This window comes from Aedes aegypti, chromosome 3, assembly GCF_002204515.2.
Source record: "Aedes aegypti strain LVP_AGWG chromosome 3, AaegL5.0 Primary Assembly, whole genome shotgun sequence".
In the NCBI taxonomy this organism is placed as follows: domain Eukaryota; kingdom Metazoa; phylum Arthropoda; class Insecta; order Diptera; family Culicidae; genus Aedes; species Aedes aegypti.
The window spans coordinates 19998566-20019685 of record NC_035109.1 but is presented as its reverse complement, the minus strand read 5'-3'; the positions used below and the strand labels follow the sequence as shown (position 1 = coordinate 20019685).

General features: G+C 38.8%; 1 long non-coding RNA gene across 1 annotated transcript in view; it reads left to right on the top strand.

Moving 5' to 3' along the window:
- LOC110679391 overlaps window positions 1-21120 on the top strand; it is a 488338-nt gene that overhangs the window by 114018 nt on the left and 353200 nt on the right. Inside the window, exon 2 of the long non-coding RNA XR_002502446.1 lies at window positions 12022-12112. This is a non-coding gene — a long non-coding RNA (uncharacterized LOC110679391). The remainder of the gene's footprint in view (window positions 1-12021; window positions 12113-21120) is intronic.

Below are 21120 nucleotides of genomic sequence, written 5' to 3'. Positions count from 1 at the left end.
AAATTTTAAGTATGGCTTCGATTCATCTTCACCCTAAATGTCAATCTTTTACCCTAAGTCTGCCTACTATGATCTAACTACAGTTAACTAGGGTATTCCGATTTCTTTCCAAGGGATTTTTAAATCCTTATAGGCAACTACCATGTGTTTCGAAGGTTTTCAAGTAGTTAACAAGAAGTTCTCAGAGTCTTAAGAAGCTAGGAGTTTCAAGAATTGGGTTTTCACGCGTTCTTTCGGAGTTTTTAGAGTTCACTGGAAGTTCTATAAATGCTTCTAGTTGCTCCCAGGAAGTTCTTCGAAGCTAGTTTTTTAACGAATGATTAGATCAAAGTCTGTATTCTAAATAATCTATGTTTATAATTTTAATAATATTTTTTGTTACGCTGTGTAATCGAAACCAATCAACAATTATTTTTTAAAAAATTATTAAGCTTTTAGCATACGCGTAGAAGTAGGGGGACATGGGGCAAGAAGGACACCCGGGGCAAAAGTGCCACCTCTAATTTCACGTAGTTCAATTCAATTTTTTGATGTTTAACGCAGGATAAGTATAAATTGAGTACTAATTGAGGGTTGTGTAAATATTACAGTTAAAAATGTTCAGTACCAAAAATTAGAAAAATGTCTTTAACTCACCAACGAAAAATATGCGAAATATGATAAGAATGTAAGACTGGAAAACAAGGTTTGACTCCCAATAAATACAAAACATATTGATTTTTCCGCACATTATTGATGATTTTCAATTGTTTAATATAGCTGTGAGGAATTTTTTTTCGAAAAAGTCCTTTTGACATTAAATTTTACATATATAATAACAGTATGTTTTATGGGGCAAGAAGGACACCGCAATTTTCTCATATAAAATCAAATGAACTTTTATTTTTCTTGTTTAATATTGCATTCAATCAATGTTTCCTACTAAATAAAATCAAAATAAACCACCTTGGACATTCAAAATGGTTTCTGAAAATTTTTACTATTATTGTTACAGTCAAATAAGATGAAAACTAAATGAATTTCGTAAAATTACTTTTTAACTATAAGTCAACTTTTATCCCTCAGTTTTTATCTTTACTTACTCTACAATTCATCGTTTGAGCGGGGAAATAATAATATACAAAATTTGTGGCATTTTGCTCTGATGGTCTTCTTGCCCCATACGAGTGGCACTCTTGCCCCGTGCCTCGTTTAAAAACCTCATAAGAAGGAACATTTTCATAAATCTCAAATAATCATGCGTTTCTTATTTTTTTGAAATCTATCGATAACATCATTTAGAACAAGAGATGAGCTTGCCCCTACACTGGAATAATCTTCAAAAATTGTGCTAATCAACCATGATTTGAACCTATATATCTTAAGGTGTCCTTCTTGCCCCCAGCCCCCCTATTATTGATAATAGAATGCAGTTCATTATTCGTGAGTTCTAAAAAAATGGAAATTCGAGTGCTTTTCTATTCTAACCTATTTTAAAACTTTCAGCATTATTCTCTACAAAATATGAAAAGTTTTTAGAATATAAAATTTGTAAGAAATAAAAATTACTCTTAATTAAAAGAGGGTTTCCATTTATTACGCAACAAAATATTTAAAGTTTTTAACCCTCTTCTCCCCATGCAGCCATTCCATGAAAAACCGATCTAAGTGGGATACTAAATTCCGTGAAAATTTGATAATTTGTTCCTTATCCGAAATAAGGATACACGTGTTTTTGAATTTTTGATTAGGGTGACCATTTCCGAAATAGGGTGACCTGAAAAATCGCGACTTTGTAAAATTTTATTTTTCAAGAAATCTTAACATTTGAACCATTTGACCGATTTTCAAATTTCTTGGAAGAAACGAAAGTTAAAGGTTTTGGCTTTTCAAGAAATAAGGTACCCCGGGGCAAGTGGGACATAAAAAAACTATAGTTCAAACAAATTGTTCAATAAAATTTTGAAATGTCAATATTTCTCAAATCCAACAACACCATCACATTTTGGCAACACATTTGCTGGTGTGTGCATGAATATGGTCGAATAATTTCGAATTTGTGAAAACTTTAGAAGAAAGTTTTAGAATGAGCCATTAGACGCAGCTACCTCGCCAAACGGGGCAAGTGGGACACATCCAGTTTCATGCGTCAATCCACATCAGTAAGTCAACCATTACAATAATAGTTTTGATTGATATATAATAGTTTTGATAGATATATAATTTTGAGTACATTTTTGATGTACATAAGGGATCAATCATAAAATACGTAACGCTTTAGGAAGAAAACGTGTGTTTAATAGTATGTCACGTCACACTTAATATTAACTGAAAAATCCTCAATAAATGTGTAAAAAGGAATAAAACTCGTTCAAAATATATCATTCATAAGTTATTTATTAAAAGTAGCACATAAACTTTCAATAATTTACGAAATTGTAATATGTTCTGTTATTATTTATATGCATGGCAGAAAACTACTATATGGGGTGGAATTGTTTTCCATAACTAATATATTTGGTACTAATAACTAATAAAGTTCAATTAAAACAAAAAAGTAATCGTTATCATGATGCATTTCAAATTTCATCACAGTCTTTGTTCAATTTTGAATTCGTATTTCAAAAATTTAAAAATAAATGAAAAAATTATAGAAGAATTACACATTTATTCTCCCTCTTATGCAATTACGTAAGTTAAGATTGATCTTTTTTGATAAAAATCATTTGTTTGAATGTTTTAATGCTACTCTATGAGAAAATGTTTGTAAAAAAAAAAAATTAAAATTGTAGCTTACTGATGGACATTGGATTTATAACACATTTATTTTTTGCGAGCCAATGCAAAGCGTGAAACGTGTCACAATTTATCAAGCAAGTTGAAAATGACGCTGAATTGACAACTGTTACATGAACGACATGGTAATAAAAATAAGAGTATTTTATGTACTTAATACATATCTTGTCATTGTATCTTCAACTTTCTAGACGAATACCCCCATGAAAAACTTTTCCTAAGTGAGCTATGACGGAACGTCCCACTTACCCCGGATTCTCACTTGCCCCGCGGTACCTTATATAAATTTTCACAAAAACTGTTTTCTTACATGAAAAAGTCCAAAGCTTCCGTTTTTTCATGTTTTTGAAGGCCTTGGGACCAAAGAGACTATTGCTGTTTTTTTTCTTCAAAGTACAGAAACTTTTACGTTTACTGTCAAATTTTAAGCTATGTTTGTTCTTTAGTTTCTGAGATATTTATGTTTGAAAATAAAAAATAAGTCATTTTTTATCGGCACACACTGTAGGTCTCAGCGCATTAGATTTTATTTATTAAAAATAAATCATGTATTTTGAACAGCTCAACCGATTCTCAACCCTTTTTTCATGAAAGGTTTAATTAAGATTTGAAATTTTCAGAAAAAATATGAAACTCCGAAAAAAAAAACTAAAAAGTTTAAATATTTTCGTGTAAATTGTTTTTTTTTTTCGGAATTTTGAAGAATTGAAAATCGGTCATTCAGTTCAAAAAATATGATATACAAATAATAATAACAAATAATTGTTTTGCAAAGTCGCGATTTTTCTGGTCACCCTATTTCGGAAATGGTCACCCTTATCAAAAAATCCAAAAGCACGTGTATCCTTATTTCGGATGAGGAACAAAATAGCAAATTTTCACGGAATTCTGTGACCAACTAGATCGGTTTTTCATGTAATGGCTGCATGGTAAGATTTTTTGTATGAAAATTAAAAATTAATTGTATGACTCGTAAGAAATGACAAACCAGCCTTCTCCCCATACTCTTGCATAATGATTGACGGTCCTTTAAAGTAGTTTTCTGTAAATTTTCAGTCCTTAAACAAAAAAAAAAGTAACTTTAATTGACCACAGCTACAGTAATACTCAACCGATTCTAAAGTTTTCTTCATGGTTTTGTAGCATAATCTGTTTTTTTTTTAAACTGTCTTCAAATTGTTTTGATTTGTTTTGTTTTGTTCAAGTATTTTCCGCCCTAAATTACATTGTTACTGAACTGAACTGAACTGAGGTATATAAAGCAATCTTGTAACTTGTTACTATACGAGTTGACTAGTGCATTTATTTTTTAAATAAGCATTCACCATTTTGTAACAAAATTAATTGAAAATTGATCCTTAAACCAGGTTTAACAAATGAGAAAAAAAAAAACAAACAATTGAAGCTTTAGAACTAACGTTTACTTGGTGAATAGAATAAAGTATGCGGCATTTTTCGTCAAAAAATCTATTTATTTTTTATTTTTTGGCAGCTTTTGAGGCTAAGCCATACATTTTCATCCTTTTATAAAACAAGTTAAAATTTATAGAAATATTTATGCTTTAAAATAAAACTCATTTTGATTGTAGACAAATTTGATGTTGTACTTATAACAAAGACAAGTTTTGTGTTTAAGACAAATTTGGTAAACCATAAACTAGGTATTCATAAATTTAATTTCAAAATTAGTTGAAAATAACAAAGTAATGTGGAGTTTATTGAAGATCAGATTTCAACTACAAAATTCACCTCTAAATCTTAATATTTTCAGCTCAAACTTAGGCGTTTCTTATTCTTTTTGATAAGCATTCAGAAGAGCACACGAATTCTTGGCTTTGAGAACCTTCAAAAAATAATCCGCATCCTATAGCACATTCTGCTGATGCAAATATCTGCGAAATTTATCGAAAAAGTTGGATAGTAGCCATGAAACTCCTCAATTTTTTCAAAGATTCCAATTCTTTTCCACTGTTTTACCTGATTTTGCGGGGGTTTGCAAAGCTTTCAGATATCTCAAGTGATTCATAAATGTTGCAAGGCATTTTCAATGCTTTTGGGGTTGTTAAATAGATTTTTATAGTTAACAGGAATAAAAAGATTTTCATTGTAGTCTACAAGGGATTCTTGAAGGTTTTCGTTAGTTTGGAAATTTCTGAGAACCTCTTAGTATCCGTCTGAAAACTATGTGAACCACTGGAAGCTCTGGTAACTTCCTTCGGAAAGCACTTACAGACCCCAAGATTGTTTTACCTCTGTGACCGACTTAAAAACCATTGGAAACATTCAAAAATTTCTACCACACCTGATAAGTTCTTGAAAATCTTTTGGAACATATCATGATTTGAAAAACTCTTGAGAACACCTTGGAATACATTTATAATTACTGAAATACTTTGCGATTATTCAGATTTAATCAACCTTACAGAACCTCTAACAACATCCTCGGGACCTATTTAAAGGGGTTTGGGATCCTTGGATAATGCCTTTGGAACCCTTCATAATGTATTTATGAATCTAAATAACCATTGGGATACTTCTGCAAACCCTTGTCACCTTATGTCACATAAATCTGAAGCAGAATAAAATAAAACAAACATTTCCTGGCCGCAGCATAACCCGGGTTAATAAAGTTACCAAAATATACGAGATAGGTTTACAAAAATAGATTGTGCTGATTTTTTTATGATAATTATTGTTTAGGAGTGACATGAGGCTTTTACCCACCCTGGAATACACCTCTGTCATAGTTATTAGGGAAAATGAGAAAGTGACGATTTATTAGCAGAGAGAAAAGTAATTACGTCATCGTTACACGATCACGACGAGTGGATCGGCAGGAGACTAGAATATTATAATTCAGTGCTATTTCAAGCAAGGCGGTGAACGGTCACCAAGGTTTTATCAAAGGAACATGTGTATATATGTAGATACTTAACTATTTAAATAAATGTAGTATTGTAGAATTGTACTTAAAGTAAACTAAATGTTGTGTAGTTGTGAATAAACTTGACAAAAATAAAGTGTATAAGGTGCAAGAACTCTAGGAGAGAAAAACCCATAAATCTGGATCCCAGGAATGGAGATGGCGTTGGATAATCCCTATCTACTCACGGATTGTTCTCTCGGAGGCCTTAACCCCCCTACGATGTTGCGGGTCGGTGGATCTAAGCCCCAACATTTTGGTCCTTCGAACCGGATGCCTCCGGAAGGACAATGGAATCACGGTTCAGGAGCCTACTTGCGCGCCATGGGGTAGACATGGCGCTGGATACTCTCTATTTGTCTCAAGACCCAAATCGCCATACGCCATCATCACAGATCTCATGGACAATGGTCAACTCCAATTTCGTCATCTCGATACAATCATGGCTACTACAGTTCACAATACGAAACTTCACTTCAAATGAAATGGAAGGCAAGGACTTCGCTAATCACCACCATCATAAATTATTTCGGAAACATCACTATCGTTTGGAAGCGCTCAACAAGGAATGGCTTAGTGCTGTTAGCTGGAACAACTTGGATTATGGAACCAAACTTCATCATTCAAGGATTCAAAGTCACCAACTGTTGATTGGACTTAGTATATTCACTTCGCTGCGGCTATGGACAACAAACACCGAATCAGTGAAATCTCCTGGTTCCACAGATAAATACAAATTTTCGGTGTATATGTCTCGCCGAAGCAAAATCAAACAGCCACTTAACACTTGGTTTTCGACCATCGCTTACATGCACTCCCGGGTTCTTCATATTGGATGCCTGAGCCTGGACTAGAAACTGGAGGACACATGCCGTAATCAACTGTATTGCACTTGGAAGCGGCTAAGGTAGCCCTTGAAGAGCACGAAACATTTTCTCATTGGAGGCTGGAAACCACAAACCGTAATCATCCGTAAGCGCACAGTAAACATCACATCCACTACGAAATGATTCAAAACTGGATACAATGCTCGTTTTCATCTACGGAGGGTTAGCACCAACTATCGTTTTCTCAGGTCAGTTTGCTTAGTATGTGTCCGCCGAAGCCTGGACACTGGATACTACACAACGTTAATTTCAAATTATCCTCTACATACACGCATCGTACGACGAGATGACCGCTCAATAAAACCGGACTTGCACACTGGTATCAATGGCTATATCAGGGCCTTCTCTGTATTGAATATGCAGAAAAGCATCACACTCAAATGGAGGAATACAACTGGTCAGCAGAGATAGTACATCCCAGGTTTCTCTCTATATCTCTGTTTACATCGATACTGATGTCGATTTCGTCTATCCAACGTGTTCGTTACTACTATGGTCACTGCGATACACACTGAGTGGAGGATGGCTCAACACTATTGAATACCCTCACTTTGACTATCATCATCAACATCATCGCGCAAGGGTTTCAATCATCACCATTGCTGAATCCCATCAGCTATTTGGATCTTGATGCTAGGAGATTCATTCACGATTACAATATTCGAGCAACAGGTGCTCACGGAGGTTTATACTATTGGTCTAGGTGAACCACTTGGTATCCCAAGTGCTACTGGGGGTGGCACAAATTTAGGAAGGGTAATTGATTGGAACATCATTTACCTAATAAACGAAGACGTTTTACACGGTTGCTCATGGCATAGTTAGTAACCGGCGTCTTCAACCAACACATTATCGTCAAGGGGCGGTTAATGATTTACAAAGATCTTTGTCAACGGAAACGACGGAGATCTTCACACTATCGGAACGGAATGGAATCCTACTTCAAATCGCGTATAGATAGCACTTCAAACTACTTCAGAACCCGGAACGTAACGAACCAAAACGATCTACGCGACGGATGGAGGTCAACTGGATATACATAAGAATCACTCGTGTGGTGTTGGCTTTCAACGACACATGGAAATCGGGTCAAGCTATGCAAGGTAACACAATCACCCTATCATGTACTGGATACATCCATACCTGGAGATGAGATAACAGTGTGGGATTTGCTTCAACAATATCGACGGCGTGTGGACCTGATGCGTATGTATTCTACGTCTGCGAAAGCTTTCCATACTCGCATAGGGAGTGCGATAGGCTATACCCATGGACAAACACAGATGTCTCGAGTTTTGGAAAATCCCAGCAGCTGCTACTGCTTGGGCAGGTAAGCAGCTTACTAGTATATGTTTGGCGAAGCTAGACATTTCCTACAGAATACTATACCAATATCATTTCTCGGTTATACAAACGAATACAACGATCAACAACGAGGAGATCTCCAGTACTAGTTGGATTACATTTGTGGATAGTTTTGGAAAACACTGTCCTAGAAAACCAATCACCACTCTACTACGGTCAATGACAAGGGAGTCAGCTGGAAATGGAAATTAATCCTACGGAGGGCACACTGGGTGCCCATGGCAACGATATCAGGGACATAAGTGCCCATATCATGCACCAAATCAATGGAATGGACACGGCGGTGTTCGACAACACAACGAAGGAAAGGATTTCTATTGGAAAATTCCAACCAAATCATGGACACTAGGGGTTTGGAAACAGATCATCATGAGGCACGAAGGGTGTTTCTTTGGCAATCGGATTGGATTAGACACACGGTGTGTTCAATCAACCCAATGGTTCTGGACGAAGGAATCGTCCTCATCCTATGCTCACCACAAGGACGTGGTCAATGTGGAATCCTCTGTTCGGTACAGAACTCTCGTTGCACCTATTCGTGCACGCAATCAGGATCATACCATGGCCAGCGGAACTGGAAACAAGGTTTTCTCAAAGGATGTTTGTATCAAATCAAGGAAATGGATACGCACTACTTCAACCAATAACTAGGAACAACGGAAGGTCAGCGAAATCGGAAGCTAAACCAAACGGAATGAAGGTTTACTGGTGATGGAACTACCAACTCTTCATCTATCACCGATCGATGTGGCTCCAAACACCTTGGACAACAACAAGCAGACTGGCGTACTGGTTAAGAGGAAAACCTTGGTTTCACAGGTAAATATGAGAACCAGTATATGTCCAGTCGAGGACACACACAATTCAAATGCTAACACCATGTTTTATCGTCATATGTTCAACACGTCAACGAGTCTGGCTTCTGCGACTACCAAACATTTCGGAAACCATCTGGATACGTAGATACATTGAGACACCTTGGAGCTTATTCATGATCAGCGTATTGGAGCATGGACGGAATCTTTCGGATACACGCCCCGACTGACAGGAAGGATCGTTCACACTCGTAAGGGTAAAGCCGATTCCACATGGTGGGTGAGCGGAATCTACCAGCAACAACAAGGACTAAGGCGGTTAACGATTTCTATGAGTATTTATTCAGAAATGTACGACATTTCAGGGTGGGTGAGTATGTTTAGGAGTGACATGAGGCTTTTACCCACCCTGGAATACACCTCTGTCATAGTTATTAGGGAAAATGAGAAAGTGACGATTTATTAGCAGAGAGAAAAGTAATTACGTCATCGTTACACGATCACGACGAGTGGATCGGCAGGAGACTAGAATATTATAATTCAGTGCTATTTCAAGCAAGGCGGTGAACGGTCACCAAGGTTTTATCAAAGGAACATGTGTATATATGTAGATACTTAACTATTTAAATAAATGTAGTATTGTAGAATTGTACTTAAAGTAAACTAAATGTTGTGTAGTTGTGAATAAACTTGACAAAAATAAAGTGTATAAGGTGCAAGAACTCTAGGAGAGAAAAACCCATAAATCTGGATCCCAGGAATGGAGATGGCGTTGGATAATCCCTATCTACTCACGGATTGTTCTCTCGGAGGCCTTAACCCCCCTACGATGTTGCGGGTCGGTGGATCTAAGCCCCAACAAATATCGTTCTAGTAATTCCAACCGTAGCTATTTGGTAGAGCTGTTCAAAATCATAGCACATAAGAACAGCCGTGAAAAATCCATATTGATTTCGGTTGAAAGACGTCAAAAAAAGAAGGCACAGAATACACTGTGTTGAACGCATGATGCGAATCCATTGAAGCAGGGCTGCCCAACGTAAGACTCGCGAAGAGTTGTAAAATCCTTCTCATATCTGCCTCGCTGATATTGAACACTTGTTGTCTTTTGTACAACCCTGGTGGTGAAACCTCGCTTGTTGTACACAGCATCAGCGTGATCACTATAAAGGACCAATTTGTACTCTGAAAAGGACGGTTATTTGTACTCTAAAAAGTTTGGCCCGCCAAACTATTTTCTTTTATTTTATATATCCTTAGCTTCAGGTATTGAACTTGTGTTCTTGAGCTAATTATCACAAGATTAACTGATTCACTGCTTCAATAAGCACAACAAGGTTGATGAAAAAAGCATTAGTACCCCCATATTTCCTGCTTTTAGATATAGAAGGTGTAAAGCTCCATAACATACTTACTGAAATTGTTTTAGCAGTTCGGAAGATTCAGTGGTTCGTTATAATCAAAAATTGCATGAATTTCTCGACTTTTCTATACGTTCAACTCAAAGTTGTTGTTTTACCATGTTTTTGGCATTTTTTCCGGAATGTCCATGTAGAATTCAGATGGAAGCATCAGAATCTTGCTTAAACTTCATCTCTATACTACTCCTTAAAATACCATTGGAACCCTGTTGTCACAATTTCAGTTCTCAAATAAACTTTAACACATTTCTGAATCATACCCACAGCGAGAACGGACCGGCTCGCGAACTCAATTCATAAAGCCACTACCGAAAGCAGATCGTTTCCACTCTTAAGATTAAAAATTACGACTTCATGCAGTTCTCCAGCATCCGTAGCCATCGCACTTTAGTTCAACTGCCACCGAATTGCTTGCTCTATGCTGTTTTACCCCTTTCATTCCGGGGCTGCTACGACCAACTATCAACCATTTTACGACCATTCAGCGCTGAATGAAAGCGATAGAGTTTGTATAGCCGAGTGTTTGTGTGTCGCATCGTGTCATGAATATTTATCAGAATTTTGTGGTCGACCCGTCTCCTTTGTCGTCGTTCAACTCCGGGAACAAATTGCTGCAAAACAACCCCTTTCTGGTGGCCCTTTTTGCCGTGCTCGACTTCACCGTCGAAAATTTTGTCCCACGGTGTGTTTGGAACGACGACGACGGCGACGGCTTAGCCTAGGATAGACAACAAGTAATTCCGGTCCGAAACGCACACTCAAATGGAGAGACAACTTTCCCGAGTCCCGTCTGTCTCGTTCCTTTTTTTTCCTGATGTAACATATTTTCGGAGAACTGTACGCCGCCGTGATGAGCTATTTCCATCTTCCGGTTTTCGGGGGATCCTTTATGCAGACCATGTCAGTATTTAGGGGAAAGTTGGTTAAAATGCACCTCATAGGGTAAAAGGGCTCAGTTCACAATTTAGTGAAATTATGATTATTGATATTAACGGGTAGAAAACTCATTAACAATTTTTTCCACTGATATATTCATTGCTAGATTTTTCTCTAAAAAATACGTTAATAAACTGTTTATCTAGAATAATTGTTTCTTCCGTAATGGGAAATATTGTAAACTGTTCTGGTACGCCACAAGTTTCTTGCAAAACTTCTTTATTTCTCAGTAAATGCGATTTAGCTCAAGTTGTCATTATGAACCACCTTTCCCTAGTGGAATGTAGTTTCAGTTCCAAATGTTCGGTGCACGGGAGGTACTGGGAGACGACAGCGCTGCCAAGTTTCCGGCCCTCTCCGGAGTGTGGGAGTGTTTCAAGTTGGCAATTTTACTGCCGTCACGTCCATCGTGTTACCGACGAACGGCCAGACAACCAGTTTGTGTATGCGGAACTTTGCTTTTTATGGGATCATGGATGCCAACAGCACACGCCTTCCTGCGACCAGCCGATAGTTGCTAGACTCCGACTGTTCCGTCAACCTACGCAAACTCACCGGAGATTAGGACTCACCATTGGAGAGATGGTTACCGAGAGGTACCATTATTCTCGGAAGCAGGGAAATTTCCGACCGGTTCGGTGGCTTGAGGCGAGGAAGGCCACGAGCCCAACTTGTGCGAAATTGTTTGGGCTTCATTCTGTGGGTAAACCATTTGAGTGGTGCGATAAAGAATTTGACACCTAATGCGAAGTTCTTCTAAGCAGTCCTCGTTGTGGAACCATTCCAGATGGGTTGTTTTTCCGGGGAACAGTTATCTATTCAATGGGGCCAATCAATATGTTTTCTCGGTGTGATGTCAAGGAGGTCAATAGTTTTGATATTTTTCTTTTTCTTTTCAGATGTACTCATCCAATAATCAACAACTGAAAAAGGTTTTAATGCATGAACTACGAATAGATTTAGTGTACTGAATCCGGAAAATAGTCTAAGGTGAGTAATTTACAACAACTATTCAGCTATTCAATAAGACCTTGCTCGTGGGTTCGGATAATATGGGTTAATAACAGTGTTTTCTACAAGGGGGACATCTCAAATCAGACCCCTGAGAAGGTAACCCAGGGAGTGTAAGGATGCCGACCAGTCCGTGCACTATAAGTGAGCGATTCTAGCTGAATAGGGTAACGACTGTTTACTTCGTTCTTAAATGCTAACAGTTGGCGCCAGCGGCAAAAAGGACTGACAACAACCTTTCGAACATTCAGTTTCTCTCACTGGCCGCCGAGCGGCGACACTGATGTTCGTATTCCACTCGCTGTTTGCGCTACGCTCAGGAGGCCATCAAAAGACGATTTCTCCGTAGCTTACAAAAAAAAACACGTTGAAAATAGTTTCTCCTTTAATTTAGTGGCTTACTCAATTGTTTACTCATTAACTTGCGTATGTCTAGTGATCGTGTAATTTTTGAGCAATAGCGCACTTAAATCAATTCCATCATTTTGCGCCTTACCCAGCTTAAACCCACGTTAATGAGTAGTTATAAGTCAACGTGAACAACCCAAAACTGCCAGATTCCCAAAAGTGTCAAAATCTTGTTGGCCACGGTTCATATATATGTGGTTGACAAGCTTGGAGGGCCCGTGGCTACGCTGGATTCTCAAACTTCCAACACAAGCGCATGGAAGAATGGTAGTCGAGAACTGTCAAAACGTATGGAAAATAATGAAAAACGTAAATTATTTGCAATTTAGAAACTGGATCAAAAAAAAAAATAGTGAATAGAAATCAAGCGTAATTTGGATACATATCTTTTTGTGTTCAGTTCATCTTCCGTGGTGCTTTTGTTGCTTCATTATTCGTGGGGCTTCGTGGCCGTGCGGTTAGTGTCATCAGGCATTTAATCACATCATGTCATGGGGTGCGGGTTCGATTCCCGCTTCAGCCATTGAAACTTTTCGTCAAGAATGTTTCATGGCTGTGCCACTGGAGCATGCTTCTCCGTTGTCTAGTGTTAAGTTACAGTCTGTGCAGCTAAATGGCTGAAGACGGTGTCCGTGTCTTTATAACTTCGTTTTTACTACCACTGAAAAAAGCCTATTGCTCAAGTGGTGTACGGAATGCACAAACATTTCCCTTGGCATCAGACCCTTTTCTCCCTGGAACCAGCTTACGGTATTTCTTCGGGGAGGGGCCAGTTTCGGGCAACCATGTCCTGACAGAAGCTGCATCATGTGGAAAATCACTTTCCCATGGTATCTTACCAATGTAACACATTTGCCAATTGGTCCATCTACCTCTAGTGGAGTTATCCCATTCCAGCTGGAATCCTCTGGTACCCTTTGGTTGAAGCATTGAACATCTTCCTTGATGGCGAATGGCGTCCGATGGCGTCATTCCGGCTATGATGTACATGACTTTTTTAGAAACTTTTCGGTATGCGCTTGCTACTCTTGAACACATGATCCTATACGTACTTTCCAACCGCTTTTGGTTTCTGCTCGTTCTAAGCGTTTTTGACCAGATTGGTCCTCCGTACCCCAGGAGCTTGCGTTTACTGGCAATTAGATGTTAGACATCGTCCTCGAAAGCTCCACTATAGCTGTAGGTTCTCTTTTACAGGCCTAAGGAATGCCTGAGGCATCGCTTGGACTCTATAGTGCAAACACCTACTGAGATCAGCGCCCGTTGTTTGGACTTTCGGTTGTTGACCACCACCATCTCAGTCTTGTGATGGGCCAGTCCTAGTTTCCTAGACCTCATCCATTCCTCAACTATGTTATACCACTAGGGTGATGTCGTCAGCGCCGCCGGAACGGGCAGCCTCAGTACATCGCATTTCATTACATCGGGCTCAAGATTAATCCTTGAAGTACACAACTGCACTGGTACCTTGAAGCGGTGAAGTGTGTGGGCTATCGCTTCCCACTAGAGATGGTCGGGTTCCACATTTTTCAAACCCGAACCCGACCCGTACCCGACTTATTTTATTTCTTCAAACCCGGACCCGACTTGAACCCGAGACAATAATTGAAAAGCAAACCCGGACCCGACCCGAACCCGAAAAATTTTCGCTGTTCAAACCCGAAACCCGAAAAAGTTTTTTAAGAGAAACTCGAATAAAACCCGAGCTCGAAAAGATGATAAATTCATTATTTCCGGTGCATAAGAACGCTTTCAGGTTGTTACTCTGTTCACAATTCTCACCGAGCCCGACCCAAACCCGGCTAAACCCGACTTTTTGCAGCCCGAACCCGACCCGTACCCGATTGTTTTGTAGCCTTCAAACCCGACCCGAACCCGAAAAATTTTTAATTTTTAAACCCGAAGGCGACCCGAACTCGTCGGGTTCGGGTTCGGGTCGGGTTTTGGGTTTGAAAACCCCGTTTTTGTAAGAATAAATTTGTAAGAATAAATGTGTAAGAATAAATGTGGCTAATGTGCGATCATCAAAAAAGTTTTAGCTCACGTTCTGATTTATTTTTCTTATTTTTTAATGTTTCTTAAGATGTTGAAATAAATATATGAAGTTGTGGGTACATTTTCGACTGTTCTGGAAATAGTCTAATACAGATTTTAAATTAAAAAATATCAGTAAATCCAGACTTTAGTCAACTCTCCATGGACTGAATGTAACGTTCAATTAATTTGTTTGAAGCTTTGATCCAATTTTATGTCGTTCTGGCTTATTTTTAATTGGGTGATTTTATTGGGTGATTTTATCATTGAAATCCGATTTTTGTCCACCAAAGTCGCATAAACTTATTTATAAAATGATTTGTACTATAAATACTGATAAGTATGCGTGTCAACAAAATATTAAAATAAGTAGTTTAACAAATGCGTGAGAAATAATAGAAACTTAAGGTGTCTTATTCTAAAGACCTCTATCTAATTTCAAACATCACCAAAAGTTCTCACATATTTTTTGCTTTCAAAATGCATTCAATTTTTTTTTTGGCAGAAACCGTTCAGATCTCAATGACAATCGTCAAATTTGTCTATCATAATTCAAAAACGAGCGTATTTAGAGGAAAAGAACCGATGAAATAGTTAAGTGACAAATAAATTCTTCCTCGGATGTATATGCTATCTCTAATATATGTTTGTCTCTTTCAATGTTTGAATCTATTCTTGTTTTTATTTGATCCCACTTTCGCCCCTTCCTAGCGTTTACGCCCCCCAAATTCAGTTTTACAAATTTTCGCCCCCCTGGACCTGAAAATCGCCCCCAGGGGGGTGAATTCACCCACTTTGGGAATCACTGCTCTAAACTATCTACAAATGTTTTCTTTTTTTTACTATACATCTACGAAACTGAACGCGATAAATCTCATCAACACTAAACATCACACTGATACTGTTTACAAGACCTCTCTGTCAACCCTCAGCTTGGTCTTTCTGAATGTGATAGCCGCTACAGCTTTTTTGACCCATACCATTTGGTGCTTATTAAAGCCTTAGTTTCACACTTTTGTCGCCACCATCTCACAATAACAAAATCATATGATGTGAATTGCTTTGTAATTAGTGCTTGCACAGTCCATAATGAAAAGCATTCTGGAAATACCGGAACAATTTCTGGTATTTTCTTGTCAGTATTAATATTTGTAGCATATCTAAAATTTTATACAGATATCAATATGAACAGACCCACTATACAGACTTGGGTTTTAAGATAGTTCAAAAATTTGCGGCAATCAGATTATTCGCGTATAAATAACATGATTGACGAAAATTTTCCAATTTTTCGATGTAGAAACTGGGACAACCGAATCAGCCGTTCCAATTCAGGGATAAAAATAAAATCGTTGGGAGTGGCTTTTTCAAGAATGTTGATGCATAGTACGTGTTGCGCGCAAGCCCCTCGTACGAGAATGAACATTGAGGAGTTTGACAGAAAATTGTGAGTGGCAGACGTTTGACGTTCTGATCATTAACAGGGAAATATAAAAACAGTTATCCAGATCGCTTAAAATTATCGGAAGGTTGAAAAGGATTTGTAAGATAAAATTAATTTACTATACCTTAAATATTCTAAAACAATTGAACTTACAGGCTAATCTGAACTTAAACGCTAAATTGGACTTAAAAACTATAATTTGTTCACGATTGAATTAAATAGGAGACTAAATTGTAAGTAACAATATATCCATGCAAACCGGTGAAATAATGGATTCAAATGAAATTTCAGCTTGAGCTTTACCCTACTGCAAAAGCGAGTTTCGCTTCAAGAGCTTCGAATAACGTGAACAGTACGTTTGTTGTCCTTTGCCATTTCCTAGGGTACACGGGTATTTCTTCCTCATGTCCTGGCTATAAAGCCTAGGCTAAAGCGCCATTACTAGCTCTCTGAAACGATGAAGGACATTTATTCTTACCTCTTTTCCGCGGTACTCAGAGGAAATAAAAAAAAATATTTGTGATAAAAGGTGTCCACGATGCAATTCCCACACTATAAAATTGCTCTAACTTTTTAACCGTTGGGTAGAATTTAATGAAGATTTGGGTGGATTTAGTTCATAGTGCATTATTTACATCCTGCAAGTTTTAAAGTCCTGTGATCAAAACTCGCGGAAATAGAGTCGAAAGAACAGCTCGTGCGTGAAAAAATCTTGCGCATTCATCACGAGAACAAAGATCTCTCGCATCGTTCCATCGCTAAAACGTTGTGAATCGCGAATTCCACGGTGTCGCGAGTGATTAAGCGGTTCGAGGAGCGATTGACCACCGATCAGCAAGCCATCTGCACGTGCGGGAAGCGGAATGCACCTTTCGTGACCCATGACACAATGAACGGACAGGTGTACATGAAAAAGTGCCTCCAGAAGCGGCTGCTTCCTCTCCTTAAGGCCCACAACGTCCCAACAATCTTCTGGCCGGATTTGGCCTCATGCCACTACTCCAAGGACGTGCTGAAGTGGTATGCGGACAATAAGGTCAATTTCGTGCCGAAAATGTTCAACCCTCCCAACACTCCGGAGCTCCGCCCCATCGAGAAGTACTGGGCGATTATAAAGCAGCACCTTCTTAAACGACCTAAGGTAGTGAAGACAGTCGAGGAACTGAAGAAAGTATGGGTTTACAAGCAAAAAACGGTTGATTCACAGGTTGTGCAGAATCTTATGGCCAGGGTTAAGGCCAAGGTGCGGGCATTTGCGTATGGACTGTAAATAAAATACGATTAAAATGGTAAAATGAAGTTTAATAGTTATTTTTCAATCCCTGGAAATTTGACGCCAATCGGATGAAAACTCGAATTTTGCGAATCAATTTTCATTGTGGCAATTTCATCTTGGACACCCTTTAATATATCATGACTTGAAACAAGATGATTGAACGTAGTAGAACTGTTCACATGGTTAAACTGCACCTTCTTCTTCTTCTTCTTCTTGACATTAACGTCCTCATGGGGACAGAGCTTGCTTCTCAGCTTAGTGTTCTTATGAGCACTTCCACAGTTATCAACTGAGAGCTTTGTTTGCCAAAGTTGCCATTTTCGCATGCGTATATCGTGTGGCAGGTATGATAATACTCTATGCCCAGGAAAGTCAAGGAAATTTTTACACGGCGTCACCAGACAAACTATAATTTTCTTGAAAAACCCTTCCTGGGAGGCATAGCACGTTCATCCATTTCAACATTTTATCGGCCGAATCCAAAATGTCGTGGAACTGAGATTACCCGTGACAGCAAAACCGAAAACGCATCCACTCGCGCGCACAGCTTGCTGCGATCTCCCCGGTCTGAACAAAAACAATATGAGAGCAAAATTATGATACAGTCGACTCTCCACATCTCGATGTTCTACATCTCGATATCTCTCCTTATGTCAATGATTTCCTCGCTTCCTTCATTCTGCATATAAATTTTCTCTCCATATCTTGATATCTTCCTTCTCTTGATATCTCTATATCTCCACGGTAGACACAACAAGGTAGGCTATTCCCACGTGTAAACAATAGCTGTGTTCAACGAGCTGCTCGAACTTGGTTGCAACCACTTGCGAGTCAGCTTTTGGTGTTCATTGAGCCACTCCAACCTACTTCGAGTCGCTCGGGTTTGTGTTCATTGAGCCGAGTCCAACCAACTCCGAGTCCAACCAACTCCGAGTCGCTCGAAACAGGTTGGAAGCCAGAGTCCGAGCTAGTTCAACCAGCTCGCAGTAGCTCGTGTTTTTGACGTTTAAAAACGTAAACATTGAGAAAAAAAAGCAAAATTCCGAAGCGATACGGATTGTTAAGTGCGCGAATTTTTTTTTCACGTGGAATTCCGGTAAATTAGTAAAAAGAGTAAAAAGAGCGTTCATTGAGAAAGCAGCTTGGAGTTGCTCGAAGTAGCTTTGACAGTTATTTGTTGACAAAAAATACGAGCTAGTACAACCAACCCCGAGCAAGTTCGATCAAAGTCATTGAACACAGCTAATGGTTTTCGATCAAAACATGTATCGTCGTTCCTCTCGTTAAGCATGAGGTTTACAGGATAGTAGAAGAGAGCAAGCCTTGCTTTCTTTTGCACTCGTTCGAGTTTGCGATAGGAATGACGTCACTGACAAATGTCATTTTTCGTAGTATGATACCTTGCTTCCTTCTACCGTGTATATCTCGATGTGGTTTTGTTGATTTTTCGTTCCCGATTTTCTCTCCGTATGTCGATAAGCACTTTATCAAAGGATACTAGACCCGATTTTCGTGATTAATAATATTGAGGAGCATGAAATGACGCCTGTTTGTTTATTATTATTCCTATTTTCCTAACAACAGAGCGGATTTCAATCTAGTATTCATTAAAAATATGTTATATGGAATAACGAGATGTGGAGAGGCTACTGTATTCTGAAGAACACCTCGTCAAAACATTATTAACATTTACACATGAGTTCATAAAACAGCTTGTCCTTCTTATCCAGAACGATCATATCACTCTCATCGTAATTCATTATTGTGCTTCGAAGCTTCACATACTGGAACTTCAATCAACAAACTAGATACGTTTTAAGATGTTTTTGGCATTTCAGTCAGTTGTAGAGGAAACTACACTGTATTTGTTTGTTTTTAATCAAATAGATAGTCGTTTCAAGAAAATACTTTTTAATAAATGCTTTTGATTCACTGCAATAGCTTCGGGAACCTTGAATCTTTGAATCAATCTATATTATTCACTTCTTGATGAACATCTTTGTCATTTTTAAACGTGCTTGTGTCATCTCTAATGGTGCACTCCACAGTTTTTCATGTTTTTTTTTGTGAAAACTGAGAATTTGTTTCACTCACGCTTCGTCTACTCGTAGAATAACTTTCCATATTGATATGGGTTACCTAATCCCCAACAGAACCACGCCCACTAGGCGCGAACCTTGTACTCATACACTCACACTCCAGTCAATCCCAATATCCGGGTCCGTGGTTTTAGAGTGAAGTATAACCCACCACATCACTGAAACCACGGTAAACAAATCTAAATCCAGCCACCATGGACCCCTGCCAAACCATTCGACCCCTGTCTCTAAATTGTGTTCACCGAGAACAATTCTCCCCACACGTGGAGAGATAAATTAAATCCATACCGTGCAGTTGGGGATTGGGGTCCACCCAAAACCCAAATCGGGTGAGTCAATCGAAACGGTCCATCGGACAGATTCGGTTTGACGGAGCGAATATTGTCACCTATGGACACACAGAGCGACCGAAGAGATACACGCCTGGCATGCGGCAAACCTCGCTGCAATGGCGGTCAGTTGGTTTTGGGAACTGTTGCGGACAATGGTACGCTCCGTTGATCACCGTGAACCGCTAGTCATATGATTTCGCGACGCACAGAGGAGTAACTGAACAAATTCGTGGATATAATTTCAAAGGGGAGCCAGATAACCATAGCGGTAAACGCGCAGCTATCCAGCAAGACCAATGGAATGGAAATGGAAACTTTTCAACTTCCCAAGGCATTAAGTATCTTCGTACTTGCCAGACGATATTTACATGCAATTAATAACTGTTGAAGTGGTCATAAAAGAAGAACACATTTTAGTCCTTGATGGACCCAAATTGCTCTTGTGTGCGACGATGCGTACTTCGAACCAGCACCGGATATGGGTGCTGTGGGTAAACTTTGCGGTTCGGTGAGGCAACAATCCGGTAAATTAATTTGGTTAGGCTTTTTTTTCATTTGTTCCCGGTGGTAGATAGTGCGTGTGTGCAATTGTCAGCGGGATCGGAACATGGCACCTGATGCTAGAATTATGTCACCGCAAAATGTAATGTTTCCATTCCGTCTGATGTGATTATGGATTGGTTTCTGCTTATCGGAGGCGTGTATTTTATAGCGAAAAATTAGGTCAATCAAATGGATTCCATGTTTTTTTTGTTTTGGTTTTAAGAAGGAATTTATCTTCCACCTATATCATCTCAGACAAAGCCTACACGGCGTCTCAGCTTGGTGTTCTTATGAGCACTTCTACACTTAATCGAAAGCTTTCTTTGCCAATTGACAATTTTTCATTTGAATATCATATGACAAGCACGAAGACACGCTATACCTTTGAATGTTGTGAAAATGTCCAATCCAAACAGATCTTCGACCAATGACATTCGAACACACAACCCTCAGTATGGTCTTGTTGAATAATTGCACATCAATGTTATAGCTGAATGAGTCAGTTCTTTCGGTTTTGTTTTGTCTCATTGGTTCAAAACTTCTGCGGGAAAAGCTTTGCAGCAACGGTTGTTCTCGTGGATAATGATAAAAATTAGGCTGATGTGTTAGTATCTATCGTATTAAGCTTTGATCAGTGGGACCTGCAATTTTCCCAGTATTGCTGTGAGTAATGCTGATACCAACCGATGCCAAACAATTCCTTCCCAAAACGGCTTTCGCATTGTGCAATAAGATTTTGATAAATCTTGATCGTTTACTGGAAAAAATGCAATGAAATTATTACTTGCCGATTTCTCTATTCATCGTATCGTTTTCATTTCTGTCGCAATCAGTTTTCAGGTTCGTCTTAC